Raw genomic sequence first — 23460 nt, 5'->3', positions numbered from 1 at the left:
CACAACTACTGAGCCCATGTGCTGCAACTACCGAAGCCCACGCGCCTAGAGCCCGAGCTCCGCAACAAGAGAGGCCACTGCAATAAGAAGCCCGCGCACCAAAACGAAGAGTAGCCCCCACTCACCACAACTAAAGAAAGCCCAGGCACAGCAAAAAGAAAAAAAAATCTAGAAGCAGGTACCCAGCTAAGCTATCATTCAAGAAAGGCACTTCAGACAAACAGAAACTGAGAGAATTTATCACTAAGGAATCCTTTCTAAAGGAACTTCTAAGTATATATTTCAGGAAGAAATAAAATGATCCCAGAAAGAATGTGTGAGATGCAAGAAGGAATCCTGAACCCAAAAAATGAGGAACATAAACAAATATAAATAAAATAAAAATAAGATGAATTTAAACATTACTTCAGAATATCTAAGATCCTTTCCAGTTGTACAATACTTGAAGTTTTTTATATTCAGTTGCTTTCTACTTCAGTTCAAGGGTCATTTTCACCTTTATTCAAGTACCTATCTGCACTTCACTTCAATTATAAAATGAATTATAATAACATTTATAATACTCTCATACATTAATATGCTTTTCCATTCCTGATATTTTTACTGAGATACTATGGACGTGTAGGAGACATAAGTATCAATTATAGGAAGGGGATAAAGGTATACGGATACATTCTTAAGTAAAATTATCAATTTCTATCTTTTCCATTATGAATAAAGGCTTGTTCTTTTCAGTTTTGTAAGAATCTACAAAATTAGAATACTGCACAAGAATTTAGCCTTCTCAGCATAAATTAGAAAAGTTGTGAGTTGGCCCACAATACACAGCAGTCAATTATAAGAGTTATTTAAACAGAAATAAGCCCATAGTGTCTGTATTTTAATGCTTTATAGGTGAATTGGACTTGAATATGCAGTAATTTGCAAACTTAAGATAGAAAGGAGTTTTATAATACAAGTAAATCAAACAAATCTAGTCAGAGAGTATGAACAATAAACTGATATATATATGTAAAGCATTATGGATTAAATAAACAAGGAAGTTTCAAGATATTTTAGATAACTAAAATGGTTCTGAGGAGTAATAAAACATTAGAAGATGAACTTCAGTGATAAGAAAACAAGCAGTGAAAAGAGACACTTCAGGTATATGCTTAAGTTACAAAAAGCGTAGTGTTTAAATAATTTAAAAAGTAAAGTAAGCAAGTCTAACCAGTTCTGTAATTTCTTCTTTCACCTCAGCAATTGTTTATCAGCGATATGTTTTATCATATCATTAGTAAAGTGGTAGAAATCTGAGTGGTCATGCAACTTACTAAAAAATTAACTTCTATTATACTTAGCAGTAACTTTAAGCAGAGCAATTTTCCTAATTATACACATGTCAAAAATATGGGAGAAGGAATGGAGAAGGGCCACTTTACTTTCCCCTTTAGATCTAAAAAAGAACAAAACCAAACCAAAAAAAAATCTGTGCTCTTATATTTTCTAATTATATCAAAAATCAAGGGATATAGAGACATAAAATTTAAAAATCTTCAACATGGAAAAGATGGAATTAGATTTGAAATGGGAAGTGAGGAAAAAAGAAAAATGAGTAAAAATATATACAAACATTTTCTTTATTGATTCATCTGTTAATGAACACTTAGGTTGTTTCCATACCTTGGCTATTGTAAATAACACTGCAGTGAAGATTAGGAGAGATAGATGATAGATAGATAGATAGATGATAGATAGATAGATAGATAGATAGATAGATAGATAGATAGATAGATAGATAGTAAATAGGTAGATAGATAGATAGATCTTTTTGAGCTGGTGTTTTTGTTTTCTTTGGATAAATGCCCAGAAGTGGAACTGCTGAATCATTTGGTAGTTTTATTTTGAGGAGTCTCCATAATGACTGCCCCAATTTACATTGCCGCCAACAGTGCATAGGGGTTCCCCTTTCTCCACGTCCTCTCCAACACTTGTCATTTCTTGGCTTTTTGACAACAACCATTCTAACAGGTGTGAGGTGATATCTTATTGTGGTTTTCATTTGCATTTCCCTGATAATTAGTGAGCATCTTTTTATGTACCTGTTGGCTGTACACATATTCTCTTTAGAAAAAAATGTCTATTCAGGCGCTCTGCCCATTTTTTAATCAGATTGTCTTTTTGCTATTGAGTTGTATGATTTCTTTACATATTTTAGATATTAGCTCCTTATCAGATATTTGATTTGTAAACTTTTTCTCCATTCAGTAGGTTGCCTCTTCATTTTGTTGATGGTTTCCTTTGTTATGAAGCAGCTCTTTAATATGATGTCGTTTCACTTGTTTATTTTTGCTTTGTTACCTTTGTTTTTGATATCAAATTCAAAAACAGTTGGCCTCTATCCTTTAGGTTAGAAGTTTCCCTCAGAGGTATTATGATCTTTGGTTTTGTGCTCATAGTTAAAAGTATGAAACCAAAAAGCTAATTAGAAGCCCTGAGTATTTGGATAGGGCTTGTCAACTTTGAGCATATTGTAAAGTGATTTGGTTTGGCTGTTACTTTGGGAAACCCTGATGTCCATATGTCTGGAACTTTTCTTCTGAGCTTGTTGAGTCCAATTGGATCTTCCATTATCCTGACTGGCAGATGAATGTCTGGCTGCCAGCTTTCTAGGAGGAAGAGAGTTGGGATCACAGTATTCTCACTGAAGTTGTTTTTAATATCGTGCTTTATCAACTTACATGCTCCTGGGTTACTCAGTCTGAAGAGATTCTATTTTACCCACTCCATAGAATAAAACTCCAGTCTACTGCTGGAATAGAGGTGGGATATTTGCCTGGCTGACTTAAGTAAAGGAGAACGATGATCTGGAAATATGATTGAATTTTAATTCAACACTCTTTACTTTAGCAGCCCGATTCTCTTTTTCAGAGGTATCTGGTGCCTTTCAGGATGCTTCAGTATAAATTGGGTTGGTTCTCAGCTTTTGCCACTGCCAGTTTACAATTCTGTTTTCTCAGTTAACAAAGTCATTTGACATTTTCCTTCCGCTTTTTGCTCACAAAATTCTGCCACTGTTTTTTTTTTTTTTTCCTCTCCCATTTTCCCCACCTTAATTTAGTTTTGGTACAGAGAAAAGGTTAAAAATACCATTAATTGTCTTTTTAATAGGATTTTGGGAGAAAGGAAAAGTAGCCATATGCATTCTACTGGTAGTTTTACCTAAAGTCTCCTGATTTTCCTTCTCTTTGCTATATTTCAGAAAATATCTACCAGTGTAATATTTTCTTCTTATCCTTATCCTATCATTAATATTTATTCTGCTACTATTACAGTTCATTGTAACTATTACCACATTTTCTAATCTCTACTTCACAGCAAACAACCTCTGAATGAGCTTCAGAAACTTTTCTGCTGCTCTAAGACATACTTCAGTATTCTTAAATTTATATAACATAATCCATTTACTGAGTTAATATTTACTAATAATTTAACATGTGCCAGAATCTGTACTAGCAATGGGAATACTGAATTAAAAGACAGACTTGCCTTCTAGAATTTTACATTCTATGGGAGAAGACATACAAGTATGTATTTTTTCAAATACACCATGTATACATGGCAAATGTTATACCAGAAGTAGGCTTAGTATTCGGAGGGGTATATAAATGACCACCTAATCCCACTAACTGATGCTTAAACTGAGTCTTAAAGGAGAAATAGGATTATCAAGGTGAATAAGAAGAGCATTCCAGGCAAATAGCACAGCTTATACAAAAGCATGATGATATCAGTGACTTCAAAGAATATAAATTCCCACACTTAATTTAACAGTTTATTTTCTTTAGACGTCTCAAATGATTACAACATCCTGGTGAGGAAAGCATTAATACTACTACTTTAGCTGTAATATTCTGAATGAGGAAATTGAGATACATTCAAGCTTTACAGTAAGCCAGTAGCAGAGACAGAACAAGAACTAAAATTCTGGTTTTCTGATTGCCATCTGAATGGTCAATCACTGGATAATTCTGACTCTACATTCTGAAACAGTCCCTTAGCTGTCTGATTTTTCTCAGTGTTGTATATAACTGCAATAATTACAGTAAGTAACACTGTAAGACTTACAACCTGCCAGGCACAGTGCTAGAACTTTACACATTGTTGCTCATTAAAAATCTTTGAAACAGTTGAGTATTCAGAGATTTAAAGAGGCTAAGAAGCTTTCCCGGGAACCCTTCGCTACTAAGAGGCAGAGGCTCGGTTTGAAGGCAGGTCAATACCCTTAACAAATATGCAACACTGCAAAGATATTATATTAGTTAAGTATAAAATCTAAAATTCCTCAATTTAACTATAAAACACTTCAAAGTCTGGTCCACCCTTACTTATACACCTCAGCTAATATGAATTCCTAATGGTGTCCGAACATTTCATACTCATTACCCACTTTGATATTCAACAAAAACTTATTAAGTAGTTACAATGTGCCAGGAACAATATTGGTGCTGGCTTGAAAAAAGTAAAAGACAGTAACTTTGCTTTTAAGCAGTTCACAGTCAAGACAGGAAAATCAATGACTTCAATACAGCATGTATTGTGCTTCTTTTAAGGTAAACAGAATCCAGAAGAACATATGGAAAAAACACCTAATTCACTCTGAAGGGATGAAGGAATGTTTTGAAAGGAGGCAATACTTAATTTAAATAAATTTTGATATATAAGAAAAAGTTAGTCAGGCAAAAACAAGAGAAATGAGGGACTAAAGGCATTGTAGGCAAAGAGAACAGCATTTTAAAAGGTTTGAGAGAGCCTGTCTCTATCTAACTAGTAGAATTGAGGCTAAGCTTAACTAAAAATGGCTAAGTTTAAATGTCACTTCCTCATTCCTCAAAAAATTAAAAATAGAACTACCATATGATCTAGCAGTACCACTTCTGGGTATATATTTGAAGGAAATAAAATAACTATTTCAAAGAGATGTCTGCACTCCCATGTTCATTGCCACATTACTGATAATATCCAAAATACGGAAACAACTAAGTGTACATCAATAAATAAATGAATATTATTTAGCCATGAGAAAGAAAGAAATCCTGCCATTTGCAACAACATGGATGGACCTTGAGGGCATTATGCTAAGTGAAATGTCACACAGGGAAAGATAAATACTTTGTGTTCTCACTTATCTGAACTCTGAAAATTATCATGAAGATAATGGGGAGCCTTAGAATGAGTTTAAGTAGGCAAATGCCTGCTCCTGGTTTCCATTTTAGAAAGAATACTCTGGTAGCTGAGCAGTGAGTAGTTTGCTTTGGAGATGAGCAATGGGAAGAAAAAGAAATACCAATTAAGAAACGACTACAATAGCCCAGATGAGAAATGAATGTGAACTTACACTAAGGTCAAGACAACAGGGAATGGGAAAAAAAGGTAAATTTTGGACTCCTTAGAAGAAAGAATCTACATAACTTGGTGAGTAATTGGATCTATAGTTGGATTAAAAAACTGAAAATTATTATTAGGTTATCATGTTAGGAAAGACAAAGAGGTTTTGAAGATACAATAATGTTTTGCTTGGGGCATACCAAGTTTGAGACATTGATGAGATAAATGAGCTGTGATGCAATGTCTGGAACACTAGATAGAGGTTAAGATGTAGATTTAAGCTACAGATTTTCAATTCACCACCATGTAAAGCAGCAGTTCTCAATTTTGGCTGCCCATCAGATTCACTTGGGAAGCTTTTTATAAATATAGAAGGCTGGGTTATAAATTCATAGACTTCAGTACTTCTGAAATAATCCTGGGGCATCGAATGTTTTTAAAAAGCTAAACATTTGATTTTGATGCATAATGACAATTAAGAATCACTGGTGGGTAATTTAAGTCGTGAGTATAGATTAGATTTGTGGTTTTCAAACAGCACATTACACCAATTAGGGGATATTTAGAAGCAATTATCAGAAAGTTTATGATAATAATAACAACTATAATTTATTGGGTACCTATGGTAGAAACTGTGCTAAAGACTTTACACATATTATTTGTAGTGGAAGAGAGATCAAAAAGAATGAGTCAAATGAAAGTCATTACACCTCTTTCATGAAGTCTTCCACAGCACTTTCAGTTTACCTTGATGTCTCTCATCTCAATTTGGCATTCAGAATATACTAATTTATACATAGCTATCTAATATCTAATTTGCATGTATATAACCCTAAACAGTACAACATAGTGGTTAAGAGCAAGAGCTCTACAGCCAGACCTCCTGGTTTGAGCCCCATATCTTCCTATCCTTTGCTGGCAATTTTGATCTTAGGCAAGCTATTTAGTTTCTTTGCAGTATACTATATATAATTAAAGTATAATGTGTGTATATGTATACATACGTGTCCTAAATATACATGTGTTTGTGTGTGTATGTATTTTATAGATATATACATATACAATGATACTTTACATATACTATAATGTAAATTTCTTGGAGGGATGGACTTGTTTTATATCTTGTTTATCTTTTGTAGCTTTCTCCTTAACTTCACCTAGTCCAGTGGGGGGTAATTATAATAGCTAATATTTGTTAAGCTGGGCACTGTTTCAAGTAACTTGCTTATATTAGTTCATTAATTCAACTGGTTTTCATTACACACTTACAGATTAGCATACTAGTATCCTCATCTTACAGATGACAGTACTGAGGAAGAGAAAGATTAGGTAACATTACTAAAATAAACACTGTCTGTAGATGGAAGATAGGGGATGTCAACAAGCAGATCCAGCTCTATTAACTCTAGCTCTTAACTACTCTGCTCTGCTCTACTGCCTCCCTCCATACTACATAATAGACTCAATAAATTATTATGAGTTTGAATAAAATGTGAAAAAAGGAATGGCTAGATATAGATGGTGTACATTTATTTGCAGCATATTTTGCAATGCACTTCATTGAAACCAGGTTCTGTTACATTTTATAAAGAGAAGTTTGATAAAAGAATATTCAATTATCTTTTTAACTTACTTATATTCCTGTATTATCATTTTTAAAAAGCCTTGGGATAAGGAAAGGGCCATTTCAGTAAATGTCCTTTATTTGTTCTTTAAGGTAAAAAGTGTTTAAATGTTTAAAAGTTTTAAAGCAACCCAAAGCTCAAAGTTCTCCGAAGTTTCTCCCAGAAATGGATCTATGATTCTATCAGGCTTCCTGACTTGAAACTATACTACAAGGCTACAGAGATCAAGACAGTATGGTACTGGCACAAAAACAGAAATATAGATCAATGGAACAGGATAGAAAGCCCAGAGATAAACCATGGTCAACTAATCTATGACAAAGGAGGCAAGGATATACAATGGAGAAAAGACAGCCTCTTCAATAAGTGGTGCTGGGTAACCTGCACAGCTACATGGAAAAGAATGAAATTAGAACACTCCCTAATACCAGACACAAAAATAAACTCAAAAGGGATTAAAGACCTAAATGTAAGGCCTAACACTATAAAACTCCTAGAGGAAAACATAGGAAGAACACTCTTCAACATAAATCAAGGTAAAATCTTTTTTGATCCACCCCCTAGAGTAATGGAAATAAAAACAAAAATAAACAAGTGGGACCTAATGAAACTTCAAAGCTTTTGCACAGCAAAGGAAACTATAAGCAAGACGAAAAGACAACCCTCAGAATGGGAGAAAATATTTGCAAACGAATCAACAGACAAAGGATTAATCTCCAAAATATATAAACAGTTCATCCAGCTCATTATCAAAAAAACAAACAACCCAATCCAAAAATGGGCAGAAGATCTAAATAGGCATTTCTCCAAAGAAGACATACGGATGGCCAAGAGGCACATGAAAAGCTGCTCAACCTCACTAATTACTAGAGAAATACAAATCAAAACTACAATGAGATATCACCTCATACCAGTTAGAATGGACACATCAGAAAACCTACAAACAGTAAATGCTGGAGAGGGTGTGACAGTATGGAGGTTCCTTGCAAAACTAAAAACAGAGTTACCGTATGACCCAGCAATCCCACTGCTGGGCATATACCCAGAGAACACCATAATTCAAAAAGACACATGCACTCCAATGTTCATTGCAGCACTATTTACAATAGCCAGGACGTGGAAGCAACCTAAATGTCCATCAACAGATGAACAGATAAAAAAGATGTGGTACATATATACAATGGAATATTACTCAGCTGTAAAAAGCAATGAAACTGGGACATTTGTAGAGACATGGATGGGCCTAGAGACTGTCATACAGAGTGAAGTGAGTCAGAAAGAGAAAAATATCATATATTAACACATATATGCGGATAATAGAAAAATGGTAGAAATCAACCAGTTTGCAAGGCAGAAATAGAGACACAGATGTAGAGAACAAACATATGGACACCAAGTGGGGAAAGTGGGGAGGCTTGGGGGGGGGGGATGAATTGGGAGATTGGGATTGCCATATATACATTACTAATAAGAAAAAAAATACCAAATTGTACACTCTAAATATATGCAGTTGATTGTCTGTTAACTGTATCTCAATAAAAGTTCTTAAAAAAAAAAAAAAGAAATGGATCTATGATTCTAAAGTAAGCACTGACAATCTGTTGGGCCCCTACCATATGTATGGCTGTTTCCCAGGCAATGTGAAATCACAGGATTAATAAGAACAACTTCACAAGAACTTCTAGAAAAATGGGTTTTTCAAATAATGCAGACTTGTACAGAAAGAGAATATTCTCAAATATATGGGTCTGCTATTGCTCTAAATAAAGGGCCAGAAGAGCAGCAGTGTCTGGTTTCATTTTTACTCACACTTGTGGAATTCCATGAGTTTACTTCCGACATACTTTATATGGATGATGTACTAAATGAGAGTATTCAATTCCAATTTTTCACAATTCCCATGCACAAATATCATCCTCCTGATAACAAAAGTCTGATTACAAAAATCGCATCCCAGATGTCACACCTAAAGGAAATCTGCTCTTGGATGTTACTCAGCTTTTTTACAAACCCCACACAATACTGAATAAATTCTGGTGTATGGAATAGAAGATTTAAGGGTGATATTAAAGGTATTAGCAGTGACAGTTTACTTTATCATTGCTATTTTAACAAAGAGCAAAGCTTAAGTATCCCTGTAACTTGCATGGTTATAAATAGGAATTTCTCCTTCCAATTTTTCCTAAGGCAAAGTCCTTATTATCCAAATATTCACCATAGTGACATGCATATTCATTGTATTAAAATGATCCCTCTAGATTGTCCTTGGTCTAGGAAATGTCAAAAATAAAGCCAAAGCTAAATCTGATTACCTACCAACAAAGTAGAGTTCACATCAGGGACAAGCAGGAGGTCTCTTAGGATCTGAAATCTAGGACTTTTGAGTGGTTGTGGATAGACTGAGAAATGCTCTCACGTGTAACTTTGATAGAGAATTTTATTAAAATCCTTCATTTTGCTTCTACCCCCTACCTTGTCTACTAACTACTAAATCTACTCAGGAATTTAATTTTCATTTTCAAAGTCTCAAGAGAGTTACAGCTCTGAAAATGACTGCAGAATATAGGTACAGTTCTTTTGTTTTTTATTTTATTTTCTCCCAAGAATAAGTAGTTCAGCATAGAAATGTTCTCAGTTTAGAGATCATAATCTAACACTCAGGATTCTAAATTATCTGGTCCCAACACGTCTTTCCTGTGACAGTCTGAATTACCCCACCAGGCTATAAGCCAAAATGAACTCTTCCATACTACTCAAACATATTATTTTCTTTCTGTCTCCCAGCTTTTGCTCATGTTGTTTCCTTTGCCCAAAATGACCTTTTCCCTATCTTGGCCAATCTTCAAGGTCTACTTCAGATGCTACCTTGCCATACTTTCCCCACTCCCCATCTAGCTTCTCTTCTTCTCCCTATTCAGCTTGAAATATTCTGCCCACTGAACTCCTAGCAGAATAATTTATGTTTCTTTCATCTCCCTTTTGAATCTCTATGGCACTCTACTTTCCACATTCTGTTATAGTTACTTGTATTTAGTGCTTACAATTCACTACCTACGACTTCCTGAAGGCAGGGACCTATTGGTCTTTATATCCTCGCCCAGTACCATGCTTACTGGAACACTGTAGGGTTTTGTATGTTTGGTTTTTTGAGTGTTTTAACAAATTGTATTGTGCTGAGATTTGACTGACCCTGTGCCAATCTGGGGGAAATAGATGAACATTGAGAAAACTGCTCAAGAGAAGAGAACTAAAATGCAAAAATGTCACAAAATGTAACACTTAAGATTATTTAAGATTTAGATTTAGATTTCATCCAAATATCAACTAACACACTTGTACTTAGGAGCTTGACAATTTTTAAACAAGTTGATGTTTTCACATTAAATAACCTCAACAATTCAAAACAAACAGGTACTTGAATTCTTCCATTCATATGTAGCATTGCATTTATAACATATTTCATTTGGGGTTTTCATCTAGAATAAAAATTTTCATTAACAAATAAAATTACTAATACAAGCTGTGTATAACTCACACTGAAGTTTTCGTCAAGGTCATTTGTATGATTTAAAAAATAACTCAGATCATTAAACGTAAGCTATAACCTATTTCTATTATTTTATTTAAACCTTGATTTTTACTCCTTAATTTTAATCTCCAACTATTACTAAAAAAGACCTGACTTTGCTGTTAAGTTTTCTCAAAGACCCAGTAATCTTCCTGCCATGAAGCAGTTGGTATAATATAGGAAAGCAAAGGATCTATACACATAGAATCTTAATAGAAGTTTACATCAAGCTAGTAAGCAGGTGCAAAAAAAACTAAAAATTTTCACCAAGCCACAATTCTTATAGTCAGTAAATGTTAGAATTTAGTCAGATGTAGCATGTTTTTCTTTGTTTGCATTTTTATAACCATCTTTATTTCAGTGTACCACATGTTTTTGAATTTCCTATTTGAAAAGAAGAGTGAGGGAGAGAGATCAAAATTAAACTCATGATGACCATTGCCAATAGCCCGTCCTAGCTCTAAGAATGTACATAATAATGTCTACCAATAATAATGTTGGCAGTAATGTGCTTAGTATATACCAGTACTCTTATCGGGGCTTTATATACATTAACTCGCTGGATCTTCACAATTCTTTGTGGTAGGCACCATTACTATCCCTATATCACAACTGAGGACACTGATACCCAGAAAGGTTAAGTAACTTGCCCATGATCATATAGCGGATAAGTGGCGTAGTTAAGATGTGAACCTAGTGAACATGGCAGTCTGGATGCTTAACTACCACACTATACAAACCAAGAGAATTTGTAAATCAATTTTCTATTGCTCTAATCCAAGAAAACAGGCACTGTCACGCAGCATGTGGCAGTCTGGGATTCTAGGGAAACAAGGTTTTTGCATCTGCTCTACTGACCTCCCTCTACTTTCAGCCAGCACACTGATATGAAAGAGAAGAGAGTAGTGCTTGGATGTCCAACAGCCAGCTGATTAAGGTCTACTTCCCTACTAGTTTCTCCCAGTCCCCTTCATGAGAGCCTAAGGTGAATCTATCCTCCCCAATTTATTCAAAGGACTCCACAAATGACCTAATCTAGCATCAGACACTCCCAAACTTCCTACCCCTTAATTCCAAAGTTTAATCCCTACGAAATCAATCCCCCCCCCTTCCATAATACATAATGACCTATGCCAAGCCTGGAATTATACTGGATTGGTCACATCCTTGTTTTGAGCTGATTCTTGGGGGTCCCTGCTTCTGCCTCTTGCCAATGGGCTAGATCTACCTTCACTCTCAAGTTGAAAACTATGGCTTATAAAAGATACAATGTTATTTTATTTATTCACAGTTTATAATGCTCTAATAAAATGAATTTAATGTTATCACAGAAATTAATGCAGTTATCAAAATTATAAAATGCTTGATTATACAGTTCAACCCAATCTTTTATTTCTCTAATACCAAGAGATTTACATGAGAAAAAAAGAATTATATGTAACTCATCCTAAGATTCACCAATTTATAAATTAAATTAAAACTGACTGTAGCACACCACTTTTGAAAAGTCAATTCAAAATGTGAGCATAGCTCATTATGTACATTTTCTCATAATCTTGAAAGCAGGAAACAATTCTTTGTTTTCTATATTCCTCACAACGCCAAATACAATATTGTGTAAACGATCACCTTTCACATAATGTTCACAGAATTGAACAATAGTTGTTTATAAACAGCTTACCCTCAGAAACCTTTACAATGTATAATGAAATGCATGTATAAAATGGTACAGATAAAGGCAACCATTGCAAAAAGAAGATGACCAATTGTTACTGAGCAGGTTTACAACCAATTTCACCATTCAAAAGGTCAGGATTATCTTGCTGTACAGGAAAAAGACTGACATTACATTAAATGTCTGTGACATTCTAACCAATCTTAACTTTTTAATGTTATATATTTTGACATAGCAACAAAGAGAGAAAATTTTCTCCACTTTGTAAAAGAAAGAACTCTAAGACAGTAATTTTTTTCACCTTACAGAATTATTGAGATATCCTCATTTAAGTGCCACTGAAGAAAGTAACTAAAAATCTTTATGGTTTGGTTCTTTTGAAAGGTCACAAATACAGTGAAAGATCTAGCAGAATGCTGTGAAACCAATACCTAGAAGAATCCCAAAGCAATGCCAAGAAACAGAATGTACTCATAGTGACTAATACATGCAAATACTGGAAATAAATTCTAACAGATTAAACAGGTTTTGTAGCAACTGAAAGGTATATTCAAATCATTCCAAAACTAATCAAGCTTAAGAATATGGCAATCTTCCCTGCTAATAAGAATCTAAGCTGGCTAAGTATCCTGAATAACATATAAATTATAGCCAATATCAGTAGGTATAATTTTTAGTGTGTTTTTAATTAAAAAGGAGAAACTGACCCCTTAGCTGAATCAAATCACTGTTTCAGACTTCCACTTCAGTCTTTTCATAAATATATTCATATTTAATACATCATTTTACCCTGTTGAGCCATTAAATTCTAATTAAGCTACAGAATCATGAAGACAAAACTATCTTTCTCCTGAGAAATGCTGCAACATTTTCTCTTTTTGCTCATTTAATATGGGATGGCTTGTCAAGTATCTGCCAAGTCCCCTAATATTGAGGCAGAAATATGTGTAATATAAAAAAATAAAATAAAAAATTTCCCCTCAAAATCTGAATGGCCAACAGAGGCACAGTTTCTTACCCAAGCATGTAATTCTGAGGACCTGCTATAACAAGTCAAAGTTAAATGCATTATAATGTGATAGGTAAAAATGGTTCAAAATAAATAGCAGAGTTTCAGCATGAAATGGATATGTAAATCCAAATTCTTTGCTGTGATGATTTTCTACTCTGTGTAGTTAATATGTTTAATAGTCATGTCTTTTCATTTCAAAAATGAAAGTAAGCAAATGTAGAGTATCTCTGGGTCAAAAATATTAAACAAGCTTATATGTCACCAGATTTCTTTATAAAACAAAACAAAACAAAACAAAAAACAGATTAATCCTCTGCTTTAATCTATAAGCAATGCCTTAGCAGATATCTACATTAAGAGGACCAAGAGCATCATTATTTCAGTAGATCTGAGAAATGATTAAAAGTAACGCCTTTTAAAACAGTTTAGATACTGAAACACAAATTTCAGGAAAATAGCTCAGATGCTGATAAACATGATTCTACTCATCACACTTGGGTTGCTGTGCGGCTGCACAGCACAATGGTAGCAACATCTATTTCTATGCTTAAGAAATCTCAGATAAAAATTTTTAATATGGCACTATGTATAAGCAGCTAGCTATGCTGCATCTTTATCAGTTTGAACAATTTATGCTATTTTTATCATTCGAAATAGAAGATGCAATTTAACTGTATTCAGGTTCAATCTGGAAAAATCTGTAGAGCCCAAAACCTTGCCCTTAGTCACATACAAAGAATCTCTTTCCTTACTTCTCACTTCCCCTTAAAAAGCTAAAGTAAACACAAACTCAAACACACACACATTTCTAAGATTCATATTGTTTACCTGGTGTCTATTACTATAAATATTACTTGTTCAAATATCCTAAGGAGAATCTAATAATAAACAATTACATTGATCAATATATTCTAAGTGACTAAGAGCTAGGAAAAGCAATAACTACAATCTAATAGTATCATCATAATTCATGAGGTCATACCTGATGACTTAGAGATTGAAAAGGCTCACAGGTTCCAGACTGCATGACCTTCCTATTTCCAGAGACCCCTAAAGACTGCATTTCCTGTCTTACAAAAGATAATCACAGCCATCTCTATGTCTCAGCATCTTCAGGGCTAGTGAAGAAAACATCAAACAGCAGATCTGTCCATCAGTATCTATTTAAGTCATCATGAGGATATCAGATCTCATATGCTGTTTATCATCTCCCCTTTGCAGTTACAAACACCGCGTATTAAGGGAGGATGACACAGTTGTATTTGCCGAAGCTGCTAATGCTGTCTGAAAACAGTAAGCTTACTGCTTACAGCAATTCTGCATCATCCAAACAGAGAATAAACCACATCTTTCACGTTTCCCACTTCTGATGCTATAAAGATTTCACGTGCCGAGGAAAGTTTGATTTTTCTGTCTTTCTTTTAAAAATAAGCAATGTTCTATTTCATTAAGTGTCCAAGGCATCTGTTGCAAATGCCATGTTAAAATGTTAGTTCTTACTTATAAGGCAGTTTTCTCCATATATGACTAAGCTTTAATGATTTAATAAGCAAAATTGTACTCTCTTTTAAAGGACTCTTTCCTCCAAACCATGTGTATCATCACTCATCCAACCCATCAAAATTAGAAGTCCCTAAAAATAATGAGTTTTTATTCTGGCAATCTTTGATAATTATGTATAATAGTAGATAGGTAAATAGATAAATGCATACTCACTTTTTAATTCTCAGGCACTTCATTTTTATTTCGTATTCTTCAAACATGTTTCAAATCAAAATAACTTTTATACTATTATAAAAGGTATAATATCTCCTATAGAGTTTAATATGCAGAAGACAAAATGCTATTATCAAATTCCAAAACTTTATGGTTAAGTCTAAATCTAGGAATTAAACCTACATTATTGGCATTTTTATTGTGGTTTTTCATTGCATCTTATTTGTGTTCATCAGGTTCTTGTAATGCTTTCTTTTACCACAACAGAGTAGAATCAAGGAATTTTAAGATTAATAAAGTAGTCTGATAATAGAAATCCACTGTCCTCTAAAATTATAAATGTAAATACTTTCTCTTTACCATGTGATAAAAGATTATGTTTTAGAAATAAAACAAAGACTAAAATTATAATATATTTAATTGAATGCAAAATTAGGACACCTAGTACAACATGTTACCTTAAAATAGTCTTCACATTATGTATAGCCCGAATTAATGAATACTTTCTTTATATACCTACGAATGCTTTATTTATATACCTGTGATATAAACTAAATGAAATTTAATGATAGCTAAAGTGCTATACGGAAAATGTTTTAGATAAGTGTCGACTAATTATGAACCAGTATAAATTTCCACACACAACATTTGATGAGCATATGAGCATAATTTGTATTACCAGGGAGACTAGTCAAAATGCGTCTTAAAAATTGGATGGGTAGAGGCATAGGGGAGTTTTGGTCAAAAGTACAAACTTCCAGTTATAAGATGAGTAAGTTCTAGGGATCTAAACAGGATAGTGATTACAATTAATAATATTGTGTTATATACTTGAAAGTTACACGCTGGTGGTAATTATTTTACAGTATATAAGTGTATCGAATTAACATGTTATACACTTTAAACTTACACAGTGTTATATGTAAATTATATCTCAATAAATCTAGGGGATAATTATTATACCTTAAATATATCCAATTTTTATTTGTAGAAAGAAAGAAAGAACCTAGTCTTCTTTAGTAGCCTGATCCACTTTATGACCTTAGGGAAATTACCACCTCTAACTGCACATGTTCAGACAAAGGGTTTGGTATTTTAGCTGTATGTAAGCAATGACAGACCTGAATGGAAAATTATATGTAGGCAAATATGATTTTTATATGCAGTATTTACTCTCACTGTAATCAAAATAGGTACTCATTCTTTAAGAGCTATCTTAACACCTATTTCCCTTTCTATATTTATTTCTTCATGTAGAAAATACTAAACATCTTCTATGTCAGATACTGTGCTAGAGAATCCAGGACAACATAAGATATGCCATCACAAAAGCAGATAATTAAACAAGTATGTTTTGCTATGACAGAAGATTAAGAGGTGATATGAGAGTGATAGTAGGGAATCTGACCCTAATCTAGTGATCACAAAAGATCTTCCTAAGGAAGTACTGTTAAAACTGAGAAGATCCTGAGCAGATCATATTCAAGGAATCTAAATACAGCATGGTTAGACCATAAAGTTTAAGCAGGACAGAAGGAAGAGATGAGGCTAAAAGGGTAGCCAAGGTCTAATCACAGGACTTTTCAGAAGCCATTTAAAGAATATGGACTTAATCTTCATAGCAATGGGAGCCCATCAGCACAATCACTTTTGTATTTCAAGATTGTTCTGGCTATGGTAGCGAATCCACTGAGTAAAATAAAACTGGAGAAAGAGAGACAAGTTATATAATTTGGGGCAGGGGATAATGATGGCCTGAACCAAAGAGGTGGTAGTAGGAATGGAGAGAAATAGATAGATTCCAGATATACTTTTTAGTTAGAAGGAATGGGATTTGGGGACTAAATGTGAGAAATGAGGTAGAGAGAAATGTCAAGGTCAAGGTTTATTCATAACCTCCTAAATTATTATAGATTTCATTTTGACTATCAATATACTTTCATCACATGCTCCATTGTATTGTCATTCATCCATTTCATGTGTATATGTTTAGTTTTTATAAAATAGCCAGAGAATTGTGAGAAGACTCATCTGACATTCATTCTGTGTCCTCTCATAATGTGCTTAACTTTGAGCAATCCAAGTTATTATAAATGAACAAATAAATGGAAAATAAACTGAAAAACATACTTTTCTTTCATATATTTTATCATAACATTGATACAAACTTTGTTTACATCAGTCACTGGACATTATTAATTAGTATATGTAATCTAATTTTTTTCACTGTTTTTTTGCCAATTGATCTTTGCAATAAAATATGAAACCCAGAATACGAAGAAGCTCTTAATCTCTCTACCATTTAGTTGATAAAATCAACTTAAGCCCCCCAAAATTCATTTATAATCTATTATGGGATTAATGGATTATATTAATGTATGTTAAATATAACCATCAATAGTAATTTAACATGGGCTAACCAGTTAAAACTAATAGACACCTATTTTTTAGGAGTCTATTGTTCTATGAAAATAAATAAATATTCATACAGTACGCTTACACATAGCAATGTTATTAAGGTACTCTCATAATAGCAAATCACAAAGCCTCTACATTTTCCCTAACAAGTCTATCTAAAAAAGGTTTGATTAAAAGCAATAAAGAACAACCAGGATATAGCAAAACAACCCCTTGGCTTAAATGAGGATAGAACCAAAAGTGTGCAATAAATTTAAAAATTTGTTTATTTAACGATTTGCTGAACATCAGAGCATCCTGAATAAAAAAGGATCAGCATCTAAAAACAGTAAGAGCTGTATAATTATCACATATTTAGCTCTAATTTTTCATGTCTCAGGGACTATGCAATCCAATGCCCTCATTTTACACATGAGGTAACTAAAATTTAGAGAAGTTAAATGATTTGTCCAAGACCAGCTAGTAGCAGAGCCAAGGCCAGAATTCAAAATTCATGTCTCCTAGTTTCAAGGTTTTCCCCAATATAAATCATTATGTCACTGAGTGAAGTAAGTCAAACAGAGAAAGACAAATATCATATGATATCACTTATATGTGGAATCCAAAAAACGGGTACTCACACGGAAGTCTGCTCAATACTCTGTGGTGACCTAATTGGGAAAGAAATCTAAAAAAGAGTGGATATATGTATACATATTAACTGATTCACTTTGCTGCACAGCAGAAACTAACACAACATTGTAAAGCAACTATACTCCAATAAAAAATAAATAAACAAATTTTAAAATAAATAAATTTTAAAATAAATTTTATTTAAGAATAAATAAAATTTTTAATTTACAAATGAACTTAACTACAAAACAGAAATAGAGTTACATATGTAAAAAACAAACTTATGGTTACCAGGAGTAAGGCGGGGCGGGGGGTGGATAAATTGGCAGATTGGGATTGACATATACACATTACTATATATAAAACAGATAGCTAATAAGGACCTATTGTACAGCAAAGGGAACTCTACTCAATACTCTGCAATGGCCATTATGGGAAAAGAATCTAAACAAGAGTGTACATATGTATATGTATAACTGATTCACTTTGCTGTATACCTGAAACCAACACAGCATTGTAAAGCAACTATATTCCAATAAAAAAAATTTTTAACTGAAAAAAATAATAGAACATTATGTCTTTTAATTATCTTTGTAACAATATATTTTATCTTTATTAATTAAAAAGCTCTCTTTTTAATAGTTTCTAATATTTTCATTTGATTGAAAAACAGTAAATACTTCAGAAAACTAGCCATAAGAATCAATAGTTGTTTATATCAACTTTTTTTTATCATAAAGCATTCTTTTTTCATACTTATTTAAAGATAACTTATATCACATGGTCAGGCCCCCAGGTCTGGAGACAAGCCCTGTGGACCAGTGCATGGCAGCAGCCAAGGCTGGTCCCTGCAACCAGTCCAGCTAGTCCCTGCAGCCCTGCACACCAGTGTGCTGCTGCAGTAGCCACAGCACCTGCACAAAAAGAACTTCCAAGTGAGAATTTTCTACCTAGCAAGGTTATCATTCAGAATTGAAGGAGAGATCAAGAGTTTCCACATAACCAAAAGCTAAAGGAATTTATCAGCACTAACCCAGTCCTATAAGAAATTTCAAAGGACTTCCTTAAGCTGGAAAAGAAATGGCATTAATTATAATAATAATAAGAGAACATGTAAAAGTAAAAATCTCACTGGAAAAGGTAAATATATAATAAAGGTGGTGGGTCAGTCAACTATAAAGCAAGTATGAAGGTTAAAAGACAAAAGTATTAAAATTAACTAAAGTTATAATAATTTCTTAGTCAAGGGATGCAAGAAAAAAGATGTAAATGTATCATCAAAAGCATAAAACATTGAGAGAGGGAGTAAGTAAAACGATAAATCTTTGGAATGTACTCAAATTTAAGTTACTACCAACTTAAGAGGTTCTTATATACATAAGATGTTATATGTGAACCTCATAGTAACCACAAGGAAAAAGCCTATAGAAAATACACAAAAGAAAATGCAAAAGGAATCCAAACACAGCACTAAAGAAAACCACCAAAATGCAAGGGAAGAGAAAAAGAGAAGAAAGAAACAGGGAGGAACTACAAAACAGCCAGAACAAAATGGCAATAAGTACATACCTATTAATAACACCTCTAGGTGTAAATAGACTGAATTCATCAATCAAAATTCACCCCATAGAGTGGCTGAACAGATAAAAAACCAAAATTCACCTATATGCTGCCTACAAGAGACTCACTTCAGAAGAAAGGACACAAATAGACTGAAAGTGAAGGGATGGAAAAAGATATTCCACACAAATGAAAATAAAAAGAAAGCTGAAGTAGCTATCCTCATATCAGACAAAATAGACTTTAAAACAAAAAAATAAAAGATAAAGAAAGGCATTACATAATGATAAAGAGGTCAATCCAGCAAGAAGATATGACATTTATAAGTACATATGCACCCAACAGAGGAGCACCAAGATATATAAAGCAAATATTAGACTTTAAAGGAGACATTAAAAGCAATATAATAATAATAGGAAATTATAGCATCCTGCTTACATTAATGGACCAGTCATCCAGGCAGAAAATCAATAAGGAAATATCAGACTTAAATAACACATTAAATAAGATAGACTTAATAGATTTCCTAACCAAAAGCAGCACAAAACACATTCTTCTCAAGTGCACATGAAACAGTCTCCAGGATAGATCACATATTAGGTCACAAAACAAGTCTCAATAAATTCAAGAAGATTGAAATCATATCAAGCATCTTCTCTGACCACAATGCTATGAAACTAGAAATCAATCATAAGTAAAAAAATGGGAAAAACCACAAAAACATGGAGATTAAATTACATGGAGATTAGATTACATCCTACTGAACAATAAGTGGGTCATGTAAGAAATCAAAAGAGAAATCAAAAAATACCCAGAGACAAATGAAAACAGAAATATGACATACCAAAATCTATGAGATGCAGCAAAAGTGGTTCTAAGAGGGAAGTTCATAGCAACTAGGCCTTCCTTAAAAAAAATGAGAAAAATCCCGAATAAACAATCTAACTACACCTAAAGGAACTAGAAAAAAAAGAACAAATGAGGCCCAAAATTAGAAGGAAGGAAATAATAGAGATCTGAGCAGAGTCTGCTTCCATTTTTGTTATATTAACTAGTTTGATCTGAGCAGAGTCTGCTTCCATTTTTGTTATATTAACTAGTTTGTTGTTATGTTCACTAGTTTAGATTCCACATATAAGTGATGTCACACAGTATTTGTCTTTCTCTGTCTGACTTGTTTCACTTTGTATAATGCCCTCCAAGTCCATCCATGTTGCTGCAAATGGCAAAATTTCATTCTTTTTTATGGCTAAGTAGTATTCTATTGTATGTATACATCACATTTTCTTTATCCATTCATCTGTTGATGGACACTTACATTGTTTCCATGTCTTAGCTATTGTAAATAAGGCTTCTGTGAATGTTGGGGTACATGCATCTTTTCCAATTAGTGGGTTTTTTTTTTTTTTTTCAGATATATACCCAGGAGTGGAATTGCTGGGTCATATGGTAGTTCTATTTTTAGTTTTTTGAGAAACCTCCATACTGTTTTCCACAGTGGCTGCACCAATTTACATTCCCACCAACAATGTAGGAGCACTCCCTTTCTCCACAACCTCACCAACATTTGTTATTTGTGGTGTTGTTTTTGATGATAGTCATTCTGACAGGCATGAGGTGAAATCTCATTGTAGTTTTGACTTGCATTTCCCTGATGATTAGCTATGTCGAGCATCTTTTTATGTGACTGTTGGACATCTGCATTTCCTCTTTGGAAAAATATATATTCAGTTCTTTTGTCCATTTTCTAATTGGGTTGTTTGTTTCTTTGATGTTGAGCTGCATGAGCTGTTTATATATGTTGGATATTAAACCTCTTATTGGTCATATCATTTGTAAATATTTTCTCCCATTCAGTAGGTTGTCTTTTCATTTTGTCTATGATTTCCTCTGCTGTGAAAAGCTATTGAGTTTAATTAGGTCCCATTTGTTTGTTTTTGCTTTTATTTCCTTTACTTTAGGAGATGGATCCAAAAAAAATATTGCTGCAATTTATGTTGTGTTCTGCCTATGTTTTCCTCCAGGAGTTTTATAATATCCAGTCTTAGATTTTGGTCTTTAATCCATTTTAAGTTTATTTTTGTATATGTTGTTACAGAATGTTCTAATTTCCTTCTTTTACATGTATCTGTCCAGTTTTCCTAGCAACACTTATTGAAGAGATTGTCTTTTCTCCATTGCATATTCTTGCCTTCTTTGTCATAGCTTAATTGACCATAAGTGTGTGGGTTTATTTCTGGACTTTCTATCCTGTTTCATTCATCTATGTGCCTGGTTTGTGCCAGTACCATACTGTTTTGATTACTACAGCTTTGTAGTATAGTCTGAAGTCAGGGCTCATGATCCCTCCAGCTCTGTTCTTCTTTCTCAAGATTGTTTTGGCTATTCAAGGTCTTTTGTGTTTCCATAGAAACTTTAACAAAAAAGAAGCAGACTCACACATATAGAGAATAAACTAGTTATTACCAGTGGGAGAGGCAATAGAGGAGTGGAAGAGTGTGAGGTATAAACTATTGGGTGTAAGATAGGCTCAAGGGTGTACTGTACAACACAGGGAATACAGCCAATGATTGGTAATAAGTGTAAATGGAAAGTAACCTTTAAAAGTTATATAAAAAATAAAAAATTTAAATAAATAAATAAATAAATTTTTAAAAAGACACACATACACAAAGATCAGAGGAGAAATAAATGAAATGGAGACTAAAAAAACAGAAAAGATCAAAGGAAAAGAATCTGAAGCTATATATCTGAAACTAGCACAATATTGTAAATCAACTATAGTTAAATTTTTTTAAAAATCAATGAAACTAAGCTGTTTATTTGAAAATATAAACAAATTTGATAAACCTTTAGCTAACTAACTAAGAAAAAAAGTAGAGGACTCTCATAAATAAAATCAGAAATGAAAAAAGAGAACTTAGATACCACAGAAATACAAAGAATCATAAGAAACTTTTATGAACAATTATACACCAATAAATTGGATACCCTAGAATAAATGAATAAGTTCCTAGAAACATACAATCTTCCAAGACTGAATCATAAAGAAACAAAAATCTGAATAAATTGATTATTAATAAGAAGACTTAAATGGTAATCAAAAATCCACAGCAACAGAAGTCCAAGACCAGAGGGCTTCACTGGAGAATTCTAGAAAACATTCAAAGGTTTAATATCTATTCTTCCCAATCTCTGTCAAAAAATTAAAGAGGAGGGAAACTTTACAAACACATTTTGTGAAAACAGCATTACCCTGATACCAAAACCAGATAAGAACACCACAAAAAGCAAAACTACAGTCCAATACCCCTGATGAACACAGATGCAAAAATCCTTAACAAAATACTAATAAACCAAATCAAGTCATACATTAAAAGAATCATACACCATGATCAAGCTGAATTTATTTCAGGGATACAAGGGTTCAACATCTACAAATAAATGTGATATATTTTATTAACAAAATTAAGGATAAAAATCATACAATCATCTCAATAGATGCAGAAAAAGCATTTAACAAAATTCAATATCCATTTATGATAAAAACTCTCAGCAAAATGAGTAATGTACCTCAACATAATAAAAACCATATATGACAAACCTGCAGCTCATATTATTCTCAATAGTGAAAAATTGAAATCTTTTCCTCTAAGATCAGGAAAAAGACAGGGGTGCCCACTCTCTCCACTTCTCTTCAACACAGAATTGGAATTTCTAGCCACATCAATTAGGCAAGAAAAAGAAATATTGGGCAAACAAATTGGAAAGAAAGAAGTAAAACAGTCACTATTTGCAGATGACATGATATTATATTTAGAAAACCCTAAAGATGCCACCAGAAAAAAACCTGTTAGAAACAATAAATAAACTCAATAAAGCCATAGGATACAAAATCAAGATA

At 33.2% G+C, this 23460-nt stretch overlaps 1 protein-coding gene across 1 annotated transcript in view; it reads right to left on the bottom strand.

Annotated features, from left to right (window-relative positions):
- Positions 1–23460, bottom strand: part of SLC4A10 (solute carrier family 4 member 10) — a 293828-nt gene that overhangs the window by 206482 nt on the left and 63886 nt on the right. The window lies entirely within an intron of this gene.

This window comes from Hippopotamus amphibius, chromosome 8, assembly GCF_030028045.1.
Source record: "Hippopotamus amphibius kiboko isolate mHipAmp2 chromosome 8, mHipAmp2.hap2, whole genome shotgun sequence".
NCBI classification, from domain to species: domain Eukaryota; kingdom Metazoa; phylum Chordata; class Mammalia; order Artiodactyla; family Hippopotamidae; genus Hippopotamus; species Hippopotamus amphibius.
Note: the sequence above shows the minus strand (reverse complement) of the source record. Positions and strands in the feature narration are given on the sequence as shown.